This window comes from Rhipicephalus microplus, chromosome 4 (assembly GCF_043290135.1).
Source record: "Rhipicephalus microplus isolate Deutch F79 chromosome 4, USDA_Rmic, whole genome shotgun sequence".
In the NCBI taxonomy this organism is placed as follows: domain Eukaryota; kingdom Metazoa; phylum Arthropoda; class Arachnida; order Ixodida; family Ixodidae; genus Rhipicephalus; species Rhipicephalus microplus.
The window spans coordinates 214,493,550-214,509,297 of record NC_134703.1 but is presented as its reverse complement, the minus strand read 5'-3'; the positions used below and the strand labels follow the sequence as shown (position 1 = coordinate 214,509,297).

The following is a 15,748-nucleotide window of genomic DNA, read 5'->3' as shown; positions in this document are numbered from 1 at the left end:
TTACAAAGAGGGTTCAGCTTAAATTAAGGACGACGCAGCGAGCAATGGAAAGAAAAATGGTAGGTGCAACCTTAAGAGACAAGAAGAGAGCAGAGTGGATAAGTGAACAAAAGGGGGTTTAAGGGAAAAAATGGGGGTTATCATAGCTGAAATCAAGAAGAGGAAATAAACATGGGCCGGGTATGTAGCACGTACACTGGATAACCACTGGTCATTAGGGGAACTAACGGGATTTCCAGAGAAGGCAACCGAATTAGGGGGAGACAGAAGACTAGGTGGCCCGATGAGATTAAGAAGTTCGCGGGAATAAATTGGCAGCAGCAAGCACAGGACCGGGTAAACTGGCGGAACATGGGAGAGGCCTTTGTCCTGCAGTGGACGTAGTCAGGCTGATGATGATGAGGAGGATGATGATGATCATTACGATGATGAGGATGATGATGATTATGTCTGAATTGGCTCGACGCTCGTGGCTACGTCTATTTCTGCCCCGGACTCTACCTATCTTAGATACTGGTGCCACTCTGGAATCGTATCTGTCCATACCACCTGTCAAAGAGCCTCCCTGGTTAATTTTTCTTGTTACTAGATACGCTGCACCCCGAAGGAGCCACTTGCCCCGCAAAAAAACTACTGCGCGCCCTGCAAATCGCCAACCCACCTCTTGACTTAGCCGCCTATCGAAGTCTATTCTGTCTTCTTGAAAACCACTCCACCTCTGCATCTTTCTGTTTATTGCCACCACCTCAAAGTCTTTCACTCGACTCATCCGCCATATCTCTTGGTTTGCGTTCACAACTGCTCTTTGCAGGTTGCTATCACGCACCGGTACCTCCGGTATCGTGCATATCACTACCTGTACCTGCGGAAAAGTGGCGCGCATGTCATCGATGCCTTTTGCTAGTGAGGTTGCTAGTCCTGCTGTATCTTTAATTACGTCATCGTTTATACCACGTGAAATTATCACGAAGTTTCGTCTATCAGCTGTATTCTTTAGTTTTGTGCTCGCTTGCCTCAAGACTGCTTCCATCTTGCGTCCTGGGAACGCCCCTACTGCAACCCTCTTTTCACCTCTTACCCTCTCTTTGACGGCTTCTGTGCATCGATTTAAATTCGAGTCCCCGACGATTATCACATGCTGTGACTTTTCAGCTGGAGCGTCCTGCACCTGAGAATACTTGCACCTGTGACGCCGGCTGCTTTGTCTCCTCCCAGCTCCACCACTACTTCGCTGAAGCTGGGCCTTGCTACAATTGAACCAGCTGAACCTGTTTTTTTCCAAACTTGCTTGCTCTTTCTTCTCCACCGTTATGGTTACCGGTTCTCTACTGTTCTCTCCCTAGGCCGCTCCTCTGATCACCTTGGCTAGTGCTTCCTCGGTCGACTTCAACCTTTCCCCCATTGCCCTTGTTTTCTCTTCCTCTGTCGCCTACGCAGACTCGAGCTTGGTCATTCTCACCAGCAGTTCACTCTGGGCAACCATCATTTTCTCCAAGTTTTTCTCGACCTCGCATTGCCTACACTTCGCGTCAGCCTCTTCTCCATCCGATCCTACGCTTGGGTCCACTTTCAAACCGACCCCGCATCCTGAACACTTCCCAGTCTTTTTAACCTTGTCGTTGTGACACCAATTGTCCCTATGACTTGTCTCACTCGATAATTACAAAACTTGAGCCCTGCCCTACGAAAAAGAGAAGGTCTAAGCTCTACTACAAAAATTTGCCTGTTCAATGTACGTGCACCTCGCCACGGGGTGGAAAAAAATTCAAACACACGCACAAACTAATAAATACCTGGTGGCTGACCCCCGAAAACGCCGAACAATAAATTAAGTGCTACAAAGATTTTAACTGATGCCTTATAATTATAAAGGCAAGCTCAAAACATGCAAAACCACTTATCTGCGCAGTCGATCGGGGGCGCTCAAAAAACACGTCCACCCACCATGACAGTCCGAACCGAACTCCATCAATCATCAAACTGGCCAGATATCGACTAACCGACTACAGCGCCACCACTACGGGCGACGCGAAAGGCGTCAGGCGACGAGGCGCGCTCATGCCACTCAACAGTTCTAGAACACTCCAACTGAACACTAATAAAGAGTTCTGCGAATGCGCCCCGCTTGGTGGTCCTAGAGTGCCTCGATGCACGCCTCTTCGCTTAGAGTGTGGTGATTTTTTGAAATGGTCCAACTCTCCTCGCGCATCCGCCATGGTTTGGCCTAGGCTCCCAGGTCACGCTTCGTTTAAAGAGAATCACGAGAAACAAAGGAAGGCAGGGAGGTTAACCTGATGCTAGTATCCGGTATGCGACCCTACACTAGGGTTGGGGAATATGAGGTTGAAAGAAACAGGAAAAAACTGAACAAAAGCAAAACACCAACACACGCGCGAACACGAATTCAATCCACTCAGAGGCGTTCCGACAGGCCAGTAGTTCGCAATAAGCCCAGTAGTGCTTGCACGGCGTTCTTTTGCGATAATGAGTCATGACGATGCCACATCACGATGGGTCATAATGACGTGTCATGGTGATACGTGATGGCGATGGCCCGCCTGCGGACAAGCTTTCCCTCTACGCATGGTGCTTAAGGCTCCTACTCTCACTTCACGTCTAGGGCAGTGAGGACTATACGGATTGTGGACGCGAATATCGGCGTTAGGGCAACGACGTCAGCCAGCAACGATGCTCTCCCAATGGATTCTCTAAAAGTCAAGTGATCTGCACGACGCGCGCAGAACACGAAGATCGTTCACAAAGCGCGACTTTAACTTGAATCCACTAGTGTTGTCATCACGAAGCTCGCAACCGTCAAGCGCGAGACCGACGTGCGATTTTGTGTGCGATGCGGCGTGCGGTGCTACGATGTGGCAGCAAGAGTGGTGACGTTTCGGGACGTTTCGTGACGTATTATCGCACTGCCGCAAAGCCAGTGAGGCAAGCATCAGACCGGCCAGATATTTTGGTCGCAGCATTGCACCGCCGCATGGCAGCAGCCAATCACAGCGCGAGCATACGAGTGGCGTCACGAAGCTAGTGGCGCCATCTCCTTGTCGCCGCTTTCATCACCTGTGGTCCAGGTGGTCCAGGACTCCAGGACTCCAGGCCAGTTCAAGCGAGTCGATGAAGCGGTGCGAGCGGGGATTCGCTGACATCTCCGACTGCAGCGGCATTACAAGCATCGAGTGCATTTCTCTGGTGACGTGATGTTATTCCGGATTGAATTGAGTGATGTTTGAATTGTTGAATTTCTGCACGACTACGCCCGTTTTGAATCAGTTAGCGAGATTAGAGATTGTGAGCAGCGATGCAAGGTCATTTTGCAGGTAAACACGGCTACCGGCGTTGCTGCGCTGGCTCGCTTCGCTTCCACCTTTGCTCTTCACACTGATGGCACTGAAAAAAAAATAGCGTATGCTAAAGCATTACATATGAGTGCAAAGCTTAACAGTGCTGTCAAAAACAAGTGTTCGATGACGAGCTCGCGTGTGAACCGCGTAGGCTACGGCCGGCGCCCGCCATGCAAGGCCTAGGTGTCACAGTCGTGAATAATCAGCTGTTGCTGCTGTTGCGACGTGCTTGTCGTTCACGAATGTCATTTATTAACTATTTTTTATCGAACGACGCGTGGCTGCGCAATGTTGTTTGTTTCAAGCCTCATGGCGAGGATACCAAGTCGTTCGACCCTGCATGCCGAGGCGCTGCATGGGGGCAGAGCCTGCCACTCATAGCAACTCCTTCACCCTCGTGAGTCCCGAAATGTCGCATGCGGCTTGCCGCACCATGCGACAACACATCGCATTGAAAATCGCACGTCTCTTTCGCGCTCAAGTGCCAACCACTGGAACGTGTATGCTTGCGCGGACACGTCAAAAGCGTCAAATGCGCCTCTAGGCGTCGGCGTTGGAGGGGCATACGAGAGGAGGCGCGAAGGCTCAAGCCGGGCTTGATATTTTTGCCACGCGTACATCACGTCACCACGCGTACAGCGGTGCCAACAACCAGAGACTGCGATGCCTCCAAATGCTGTGCCTAATGGCCGCCGCTTCGAAGGAATGGCCGAGTGCTGGAAGCAAGCACGGAAACTACTCCAGACGTTCCTGAATGACTGCTTCGTAATCTAGAACAACGACATGACGAATGACTGCGAGTGCTACCAGCGTGACGTGGTTTCGTGCCGAGTTCGAGCGATGCCGGCAAATCCAGCGAATACCGACCGGCTGGCTTGCGCCTGCCCCGAGTGCAATCGACAGCCGATCGAAAACATCGTACAGCCTATTGGAGCTTGTCGGTGTTTCTGTGTTTTGATCTTTGATGTTCTGTGACAAAAACTAGTATGAACAGACTTCGGAAGTTCAAAGCTTTGATGATGAGCCCTCATCTACCGCGGAGGCAATTCAGAGCGGTGTCACCTGCATCCCGTGTAGGTCTCTACCGTCGAGTTCGTATGAACCAGCACCTAAAATAAAGGTGTGTACCCTGGTTAAGAGAGGGACGGCCTTTATCGACCACTCACTTGATATCAGCGAGGAGTCGGACGTAGACCACAACCTTATTGATGTCATGCCCTGCATTGAAAACAGGAAGACCGGCCTATTCATCCTTAACGTGTACAGCCCCCCTTAAATAGGGGCCTCACGCACAACTTTGGCGCCCTTCTTTGTGAAGTGATGGCGAAGGCCGCCTCCACCCTCCTAATCTGCGGAGGCATCAATGCACCGCACACGCAATGAGGATATGGAGCCGACTCGTCCCAAGAGAAGAGGCTAGCTGAGCTGATGGATAAGCTTGGCTTGGTTCTACTCAATGAACCGGCATCGCACACCCGGATCGGACAGGGCACGTGCCGCGACACGTCTCCTGATTACTTCATTTGGTCAGACGCGGGTGTGATCACCTGGTCGAACACCTTTGAGGATCTGGGGAGCAACCATAGAGTCCTGTGCATGACAATGAGAGAGGATAAAGGTAAGATGAACGGCTGCCAAAAAGCTAAAGTCGTGGACGGGGCAAGTTTTGATAGCAAAGACAATGAGAGAAGCAGGAAGGGCCGATCGAGGATATCCTGGAATGGTGGAGGGAACTACTCGCATGCGTAGAAAAGGCTACAAAAGAAATAGATTGGCCAGGCAGGCGAAAAGAACCTGAATGTGGTGACAGGCCCTGCGGAAGCGTCGACGGCAGCGTTCCAGAGCCGTCTAGGGTGGGCAGCCGGTGTGTGCATCTTGTAGAAGGCAGCGAAGAGCGAGTCAGCATAAACTGAACAGGAATATACGCAAGAAGATTGCCGAGATCAACCGAGAGATTGGGGCCCACTGCGTTCAACGTTGCGAACAGGAATGGCGGGAACTGTGCGATACGATGGACGGAAACATGAGTGCAGGGCGCACAAGGAAGATTCTCAGGCACCTGCTCGATCGAACCAGCATGAAAACAGCGACTCATGTCCAGATGGCCAAGCTGCGAAACAAGTACAACGACGACTCGCCGGTCTTCGTGGAGGAGATCATCCAGACGCACCTCACTCGCCTGGCAGGCGAGAGAGTCACGTGGAATACTGCGTGGCTCCCAACGAGGAACTAGACGCGAAATTTTTCATGCAGGAAAGTAGATCGGTCCTCCTGCTACTGAATACTAAATCGGCGCCCAGTCCTGAAGGGATCACCAACCTAATTCTGAGGAACCTGAACGATGACGCCATCGAGAAGCTACGTCAGTATATCAACGCATGCTGAAAGGAAGGCCGTATTCCACAAGAATGGAAGAAAGCGGATGTCATACTAATACCCAAACCAGGTAAACCACTTGAGGTTCAAAATATGAGGTCGATATCTCTGACGTCCTGCGTCGGGAAAGTCATGTAGCACACCTGCCTCAACAGGGTGACGACGATCCTCTAGAAGCGGGATGCCTTTGGCACGCACATCATCGGCTTCCGCAGAGGACTTTCAACGCAGGATGCTATGCAGCCAATCAAGGAACAGGTCGTTAACGCACCAAGCACGCACGCACGCGCCCTGCTCGGGTTAGACCTCAAAAGCGCCTTCGATACAGTAAAACATGCTGTCATTTTGAACAAGATCCACCATTTAGGCCTTGGTTCAAGGTTCCACTGGTACGTCAGCAGCTTCCTAACCAGACGCAAGGCGATGGTGAAGGTCGACGGTGCCTCACCACGAACAGTTGACATGGGAGGTGCGGGTACGCCGCCGGGCTCGGTGCTTTCTCCCATGCTTTTAACCTCATCATGATCGGACTACTGGAGCGTCTCGACGCAATAGACGGCATCAATCACACGATCTACGCAGACGACGTGACAGTGTCGACCACAGTGAATACACGCGTTGCTGAAATGCAAGAGAGAATGTAGCAGGCTGCCCGGGCCGTGGAGCGGCACCTCAAAGGCACGGTACTCGTCTTCTCTTACAATAAATCGGAAATACTTCTGCATAGACCACGCAAGAAAGGACCTCACCCGCAGGCTGTACTAAACGTCCGTTTGGGCTTCCGCGTCATGACGAAGGAGGGCACCGAAATACCAACGGTGTCCAAAATACAAGTGCTCGGCCTGTGCCTGGAAGAGAACGGTGCGAACTACGAGCTGGTAGCGCGACTGCAAAAGAAAGTGGCCGCCGCAACGCACCTTGGATTGGATTGGATAAACTTTCATTTGGTCCTCCAAAACACAGATCATTGTGTTGCGGGCAGCTTCCACGTGGGGACTGAGATGCCAAGCTCCTCAGCCGCCTCTAGGGCTTGGTGGACAGCCCAGAGCTGATCTGCCAAGGACGAGCTGCGGATTGCCACCTCCCATCTGGCAGAGGTGATGTGTGATAAATGAGCGAATTTGGTGCACTGCCAGAGCATGTGTTCTAATGAAGCTATTTCCCCACAATGTGGACAAAGATTACTTGGGTATAGGTCAGGGTACATGATGTGTAACATTTTCAAAGTAGGGTACATCCGCGTTTGCAAAAGCCCTAATGTAAGTGCTTGGAACCGGGTTAGATTTTTGTGAGGTGGAGGGAAAATCCTTCTAGACAGGTAGCAATGTTTAGTGAGCTCGTTATATGTTGTAAGAATTTCCCGGTTATCCCCTTCACCGGTAGAACGCATCCCCGGGGAGGCGCTGTTGGAGAGTTCTCGCGCCGCCTCGTGTGCTGCTTCGTTGAGATTGGGAGGGGAATCGTTGATTTGTCCAAGGTGAGCTGGGAACCAACTCAGAAGATGATGTGTTATGTTCTTGCCTTGCAGTATTTTCAGCGTTTGTTCACAGACCGTCCCCTTGGCGAACGCCCGTAGTGCTGCCATGGAATCACTGTAGACGACTTCAATGTTATCCATCTTGAGTGCTAAGGCGATGGCCACTTGTTCCGCAATGATTGGATCTTTCGTCCTGACCATCGCTGAGTTGACGACATGGCCAGCCCCATCGACTACCACTGCTACAAACGCTTTCCCATTGGCGTAGGAAGCCGCGTCAACAAATACGACCCCTCGTTCCTCGTTTGAGACTTGACGAAGTATAGTCCTTGCCCTCGCTACTCTTCTTCCGGCGTTGTGTTCTGGAAGCATGTTTCTCGGTATAGGAGATACCGTGATAGTCTCCCTGATGTTGTCAGGGATATCGTTGTAATTGCGTCTGATTGCTATTGGGTGTTGGCCCAGCTCCTGCAGGATCATTCTCCCCGACCTTGTAGTAGATAACCTTGCAAACTGTGCTCTCTCTTGGGCTTCTGCTATTTCTTCGAGCGTGTTGTGTATGCCAAGCTCAAGCAGACGCTCGGTGCTGGTATGTATGGGTAGGCCCAGGACCTTCTTGATAACTTTCCTGAGGAGCACATTCAGTGTCTCGGACTCTGCTCTTGACCAGTTGTGCATAGCTGCCTCGTATGTGAAGTGACTTGGAACAAACGCATGCATCAACTTGATGAGGTTGCCTTCCTTCATCCCTTTTCTTTTGTTAGCCACTCTGCGTATGAGGTGCACCGCACTATCTGTTTTCCGAGTTAACTTGGCTATAGATTTGCTGTTGGCGCCGGTGGACTCTATCAGCATTCCCAGGACTTTGATGGAGTCGACCCTCTGGATGGCATCCCCTTGATGTGTACGGAGGTGGATGTCTATCTGGTTTAACGGCTTCCATCCTCTGGGCTTCGGTCCCCCACGTGCAGTCCGATAAAGCAAAAGTTCTGACTTACTCGAGGAGCACTTGAGCCCGGAAGGGCGAAGGTAGTCTTCTACGGTGTGAATCGCCTCTTGCAGAGCGCTCTCAATCTGCCCCTCGCTTCCGCCTGTGCACCAGATGGTAATGTCATCTGCGTAGATGCTGCGCTTCAATCCTTCAATGCTCGATAATTTCTTTGACAGTCCAATTATGGCAATGTTGAACAGCATTGGTGAAATCACTGCCCCTTGTGGTGTGCCCCTTGCTTCTAGTTCGATTGCTGTGGTCTCGATATCTGCAATCTTCATCACGGCTTTCCGATCTGTAAGAAAGAACCATACGTAGTCATAGAAGGCTTTCCCTAGACCAAGCTTGGCAATTGCTTCGAGTATGAATGAGTGATGGATGTTGTCCAACGCTTTTTCTAGATCTAGGCACAGAATGGCTCTCACGTCTCTGGTTTCATTGTCAATGACCTGGTGTTTGATAGGCTTAAATGCATCTTGTGTGGATAGCCCTGCCCTGAATCCAACCATATTGTGTGTATATATGTCATTATCTTTCAAGTACTTGTTTATCTTGTGCAGTATGGCATGTTCTGCGACCTTGCCGATACATGATGTCAAGGATATTGGCCTCATGTTGTCCGAGTTAGGGGGCTTTCCTGGCTTAGGAATAAGGGCAACGCACCTTGTGCGTCGAGTAGCGAAAAAAGAAAAGAGCTAAAGGAGTACAACGTGACGAAGTTTTTACATGCGTACGCACTGAGCCACATAGAGTATGTCGCCGCGTATGCCGACTGGAACAAATTGAAACCGAGAAGCTGAACGCGGCGATTCGTCGAGCGTTCAAGGTAGCACTGGGTGTGCCCCAGTACACGGAAACTAGACTTCTGGAGCTGGGCGTGCACAATACCCTCGACGATATGGCGGAAGCGCTGAGGATCGCACAGCTCGAGAGGTTGTCTGGCACAAGAATGAGAAGACGCATTCTCGACCTGCTCGGAGTTCGATATCATGAGGCGTGTGGACTGAAGGAAGCATTGCTACCGGAAGTCAGGGAAGCCATAATGACAGAAAACATCCCCAGGAACATGCACCCCGTTCAGTACTTGCAACGACGCAAATGCAGAGCTGCAGCAGTCCTGAAAGCGCATGGAAGCCAAGAGGCTGTCCTCTTCGTCGATACAGCCAGGTATTCACTGTCAGCCGGCGGCGGCGATGGGTAACGCACGGAACCCCCGCCGCTACCCGTGAACAAGCAACGCGAAGTCGAGGCGCCAACACTACCACCACTGCTACTGCTACGACAACAACGACTGCTGTGGCAACATCAACGGCAAGCCCAGTCAGCAGTGGAGGGACCTGCTTTCTCTACGGTGGTCCTAGGTACAACAGGAAAGGTTCGGGTCACGGCATCAGCACGGCTGTCATCATCCGAAGCTGCAGAAGAAATGCCCATAGCTTTGGCGGTACTCCACAGCGGTGTGGATGACAGCCTGATTATTAGTGATTCTAAATCAGCGATTCAGAGCTATATAAAGGCTGGGTGTCCGAAAAGGTGGCACGCATGCTTAATGCCAGAGCTGGGGACTTCAAGTCAGGTGAGATTACTGACAAGGCCCTCAAGTGGTTTGCCGCTCACATGGGGGACATTGCAACTATCAACAACAACAGGCGTAAAACTAGCAGCAACAACGCCAATAGCCAAACACTAACCGGCATCCCGACCAACCATAACGAGCGCGCCCACCTCTTCGCGAGACAACATACCCGCCGTGACGCAGCCACCCAGGGAGCAGCCACCACCGTGGTCGGGAGGAGCACCGGCCGAGGCACGGTGGTGGCCACAGGCACTGGAAATGCCGAAATTACCACCCCCACCACATTCGTTGCCGCGGCAAGTGAAGTTGGTGCAGAAGAGGCGAGGCAACAGAGGTACGCCGACTGCTATAGGGAAGACTTTTCTGCCACGTACCACGACGTGCTTGCGCACTATAGAAAAGACTGGAAGAAATTTCCACAACCCCACGTGCACCTGGATAGGTCGCAGGCGGTGGACCTGAGATGGCTGCAGGTGGTCACGTTCACCAACCCCTACCATTTGCACCGCTTATGACCCACTCTACACCCGTCGCCTGGCTGCCCGTGGTGCGCACACGAACGGGCCGATATGGCACATATACTTTGGCAATGCGAAAGATAGGCCACAAGAAAGCATGACGTCAACTGAGGGGCCCACCGAAACGAGGCGCCTTGCTGAGCAATGGCAAGCCGCCCTTCTCAGCGAGGTCCTCGAAGGGGCGGTCCAGTGGGCCAGGGCAGTCGCCGAGGACCTCAAAAGATGTTCCTCGAACGATGTGTCCCTGGCAGCCTAGCCCCGGGCATAGCAACACCCGTTAGGAAAATAAAGTTTATTCAACTCAACTCAATATCGCGTAGTGCATACGGAGGAGTTATCTGCATTGTGTTTGTTTTCAACATCGGTATTCATCATCGCTGAAAGCGAACCTCACACTAACCAGCACAATTCGTTGATGTGAAATCGTATGTACTTATATAAGTGTATTCGCAGATTGTACGACGCTGAAACACTCGTTGGTTTCAGTGCAAATCGTTTCCATGTGTTGCCAAGCTAATAACAAGCGTGTGCTGGTTAGTAGCAGTGTGATGTGATTTCATGCAGCGGTCTCATTTTCATTCATGTACAAGATAGAGAAATTCGAACGTTCGTTACTGTGGTGATAGAAAATGCAAGTTGCATGATTAAGTGCTTCTGGTATTGCCTGCTAGTTTACTTTTCGCTTGTCCTGCTTCTCTGCTACGCCCAGTAGTTCGGCAGCATTCTAGCACACACATTCTTAATTTGTAGTTCATTCTGATACTCATAGCTATAGGCATACTATGACGCTTCTTCGTCGTTTTACAGTTTACTCTAATATTTAACACGTGTTTTGTTGACAGCCAGGCAGATAACTGAAAACCTTGTAAGAAACACCTGATTTGTAATCAACTGCACGATGGCACGATAGCAGGGAGAAAAAGTCACATGTATGAACAGAATGAATGAAGGTGCACTAGTACTGTACTGCACTTTGTTTAGCAGAAATGCAAGCAGTGCCTTATGTGACTTAAGACACTATTCAGATCTGTGTATGTATTTATCTGTTCCTCCATACTGTAATGAGCTGGAGGAATTGTTAAGTGGTTTCTAACATTGAATCTTTGTATGTGTTTCCAAAGACTGCTTCCTTTCTGTTCAGTTTTTTTGTATACGCATTACCTTGGATTATATATGCATGCACCTAAGCATATTCAAAATATCAAGATACTCAGTTTATCTATGTTAGAAAACTTGCCAAAACTTCTGTACACTGCTCTAGTGCAATCCTATGACCGGTATCTGTCACATCAAAAATTTGGGAACGCTTCATTGCATTATAGGATATTTTTACCAGTGATGACATGTAAAAATCTTCTACGCATTGCTTGGCTGCAATCTCAAAACCAATATATGTCTCATCAAAAAGTGTGAGATGCATTCTGTAGGTGTTAAAAAACATTTAAACTACCAGCAAAGTGCAAAAGCCTTAAACACGGCACTGATCTGCAATCACAATCCAGCTTAGAAGCCTTTTGTAGTGCTCTCTAGCACGTGCAAATAAAGTTATCAAACATTGCAATGATCTGCTTCCGTTGGTTCGTAATACCAGTGAGTCTGACATTTTGTTGACACTTGTTCTATGTGTCTCATTTTTTTATTTCTCTCATTTTTTACTATGCTCCGCTAGGAGGTAGTGATATTTGTTTACGTTGGCACATTTATTGTGATAATGCTGCTTCACTGCTTTCATTTTGTATTTGTGTACATCACTCTTGTTGCTGCCATGCATTGGACTTCAGTATTTGAAAATAAGAAAATATAGGTATACCATTTGAAAGCGTTCCACACAGTGCTCGGTTCCAATCTTATGACTGATATATGTTGCATCATGAATTGTCCGCTGTGGTTTATTGCATTAAAGAACATTTTGGCTGCAGACAACGTTCGAAGGCCTTTCGTAAATGATTCAGTTGCAATCTTAGGACTGATATTTGTGACTTCATAAAGTGTTATGTGGACTGTGTTTTTAGAAGATATTTTCACTACAGACAACGTCCAGAAGTATTCCATACAATATTCAGTGGCAGTCTTTTGAGCAATACCTGTTACATCATGAAGTGTCAGGGTTAGTTAGTTGTGTTAGAGCATATTTTGACTAGAAACAATGCCCACAAGCATTCCACGCAGTGCTTGATTCCAATTTTATGTCATCGTCTGTTGCATCATTGGGAGCCAGGTGTGCTTTCTTGCATTAGAGGAAATTTCTAATACTGAAATCATCAAATGCCTTCCATACGGGGTTCACTTGCAATGTTATGATTGATATCTGTGACATCACGAAGTGTGGGGTGTGGTTTGTCGTTTTAGAGAATATTTTTAGTAATGAGAACGTCTAGAAGCCTTTCATAGAGGATTCAGTTGCAGTATTTTGAGCAATATCTGTCATATGATGAAGTGTCAGGCACAGTTAGTTGCGTTAAAGCGTGTTTCGTCTTCAGACTATGCCTAAAAGCATTCCACGCAGTGCTTGGTTGGTATCTTAGGACCAATATCTGTTGCATCAATAGGAGCCAGGTGTGTTTTCTTGCATTAGAAAATATTTTTTAATACACATCATTAAAAGCCTTCTAAGTAGGGCTCCATTACCATCTTATGACCTAAATTTGTGACATCATGAAGTGTGAATTGTGGTTTGTTGCGTTGGAAAACATTTTGGCTACAGACAACGTTCAAAAGCCTTTCGCACAGGGTTCAGTCGGAATCTTATGATCAATATCTTTGACATCAGAATAATTAGACGACATACAACGTTCGAAAGCTTTTGATACAGGATTCACTTGCAATCTTATGAACAATATCTGTGACATCATGAAGTATTGGGTGTGGTTTGTCGCTTTAAAGAATATTTTGACTGCAGACAACGTCCGGAACTCTTCCATACAGGATTCAGTTACAGTATTAGGACCAATACATGTCACATCATGGATGTCAGGCACAGTTAGTTGTGTCAAAGCATATTTCACCAACAAAAAAATGCCCAGAAGCATTCCACGCAGTTCCTATCTTATGACCAATATGTTGTGCATCATTCTGAACCAGGTGTGGTTTTTCGCAATAGAGGATATTTCTATCGCAGACATCCGAAAGCCCTTTACATAGGGCTCTATTATAGTCTTGTTACCTAAATCTGATACATCATAGACTTTTTGGTGTGATCTTCAAGTTAATGAGTGTTGTAAGTTATGAAGTTTAATTTTACTAAACGTACCAGGAAATTCAGAGTATTGTTATTGAATTTGGTAGTGTAGGTATCGTAAACTGGTGATTTATACGCCTTGTTTTTTTTATAAACCTCATTTATAAACGTAACTAGGGGGACGGCTGCCCCTTAGTCACTGAAGAGAGAGAGGGGGCGCAATGTCAATTTTATATATTACTAAAATAGAGAGGGAGCAATAAGGCAGCCCCTACATTAGCATAATAAGAAGAGGAGGGAGGGGGCACTGCGGCGATCATTCCTATCTTCCCTTAAGGAAAACCCTGCGCACGCCTATGATAGGCACACGGTATTCTAGACAGGAATTTTCATTCGTGGGAGCGGCGCACACACCGATGTTGATTTCTGGTGCATACCACTGTAGTTACTTTGCTCACTGCGATGTCAATTACTTCGAAACTAGTCAGAACTGCGGTGGGTGAAGCACTAGCAATATTTTAATGCGCTATTTTATCTTCGGCATTGTACGAACCCGCTCCAGTTCAGAACATGTCATTCTGTGCTGAACTCGGAGAGTTTTAGGCCAAAATATCAAGCAAAACTGTGCATCGGCCTTGGATGCGTCAGCTTCAACGTGGTCGACGCGTGCCAATCATTGCGGGCCCTTTTCCTTCAAAGGCGCGACTAGACGCTTTCGACGCGTGGGTGCGAGCGTACGCGTGCCAGTGATTGGCACTTTAAAGCAACAAATGTGCACACGGTGCCTGCCAACTTGTCGCCCGTCTGATTAAGCGTGAGTCCTGCAAAATTAGTGGATGTTGCTTATATAGCTGCACGAATCATTACAGGAATGAATGAAATATGTTTGCCTTTCCACGCCATCCTAGAAGAAGACTTTTATGGACAGCGAATATAAAGCGTGATAAGTGGCAGCCGACGGATGCCTGTGATTTATCTAGCATGATTACACTGCAAGCTTCATGGCTGTTTCATATCACCTCTTCTTTGTTACGTCAGATAATTTTGAAATGATCGGCGTGTATATTATCAGAAGACACTCACTGATAAGACTGTTACAAGTTACGTGCGCAGCTTTGACCTTTAGTTCTTTCTCGCATATGTTGTATCTTCACACGATTGAACTTTGAGTGCACTGGTAATGCTAGGCACGGCGCTGTGCTCCCAACCGGGCTGCAGAAATAAGGTGCCTTTTCTCTTCTTCTAACCACTACCTCCACCACTGATAATGCCAAATGATTTTACGGCGTCTGAACCGCTTTCTTTATTTTGGTGCTGTTTTCAGGGTGTGGGTGGAAATCGTACTTTTGCTGTCACGGACATACTTTTTTGTTATGTTTTCGATGCAAAACATCTCTTTGGCTCACGTGTGTAACGCCATGAGTACGCCCGTACGAACGCGATGAAAGCTGTCCCCTCGCCGCAAGTGTTAAAGCGGTGCTAATTATGTCAAATCGCTGCTGCGCGTTGATTGATATGTGGGGTTTAACGCCCCAAAACCACCATATGATTATGAGAGAGGCCGTAATGGAAGGCTCCGGAAATTTCGACCACCTGGGGTTCTTCAACGTGCACCAAAATCTGAGCACACGGGCCTACACCATTTCCGCCTCCATCGGAAATGCAGCCGCCACAGCCGGGACTCGAACCTGCGACCTGTGAGTCAGCAGCCGAGTACCTTAGCCACTAGACAACCGCGGCGGGGCTCGCAGCTGCGCGTTGACGTCACGTTCTTCTCACACGCTTCCCTCGCAAGTGCGTGTGGACGTCACTCTCTCCCTCACCCACATCACGCTCGCTGCAGCGGCCACCGCTGCCAGCTCCTCCGCTTGGCGCTGAGCCGTGCCCCGCAATGGGAGGCAGAAAATAGTGTCATTTTAGGGGCGAACCTCTTAAGGTGTGGATCGTGCCTCTTCTGTAGGTAGTACACACCTATCGTTTTATTTTGTGGCATACTTGCCGCCAAGTAGGAGCGCAAAGAAAGACACCTACATTTCTGGAAGCTTGGAAAAGACTGTTTTACTTGTCATGAAAAACAGGGCTCGAAAAACGCGATAACACAAACAAGGGGCGTTGGTGGTTGTCGCCTGCGGCACGATGGACACCAAACGAGGTAGGTTGGCCGCGTAAGTGCCGTGTGGCTCAACATCTGGCTTGGTACGCGCACACAAAAAAATAATCGCGGCCACCAGCATTCACTTCCGCTACAAGTTCTTGTAATGTCTGCTTGATGGTGGTGC

At 48.8% G+C, this 15,748-nt stretch overlaps 1 protein-coding gene across 8 annotated transcripts in view; it reads right to left on the bottom strand.

Moving 5' to 3' along the window:
* The window catches only part of LOC119172975 (cell adhesion molecule Dscam1-like), a 2,235,730-nt gene that overhangs the window by 2,144,336 nt on the left and 75,646 nt on the right, over nucleotides 1-15,748 (bottom strand). Inside the window, exon 1 of one of the 8 annotated variants that reach the window (XM_075891769.1) lies at nucleotides 8,205-8,336. The exons of the other annotated variants lie outside the window; for them this stretch is intronic. The gene's annotated coding sequence lies outside the window, so the exon portion shown is untranslated. Of the gene's footprint in view, nucleotides 1-8,204; nucleotides 8,337-15,748 lie in introns of those variants that run through there. 8 annotated transcript variants of the gene reach the window in all.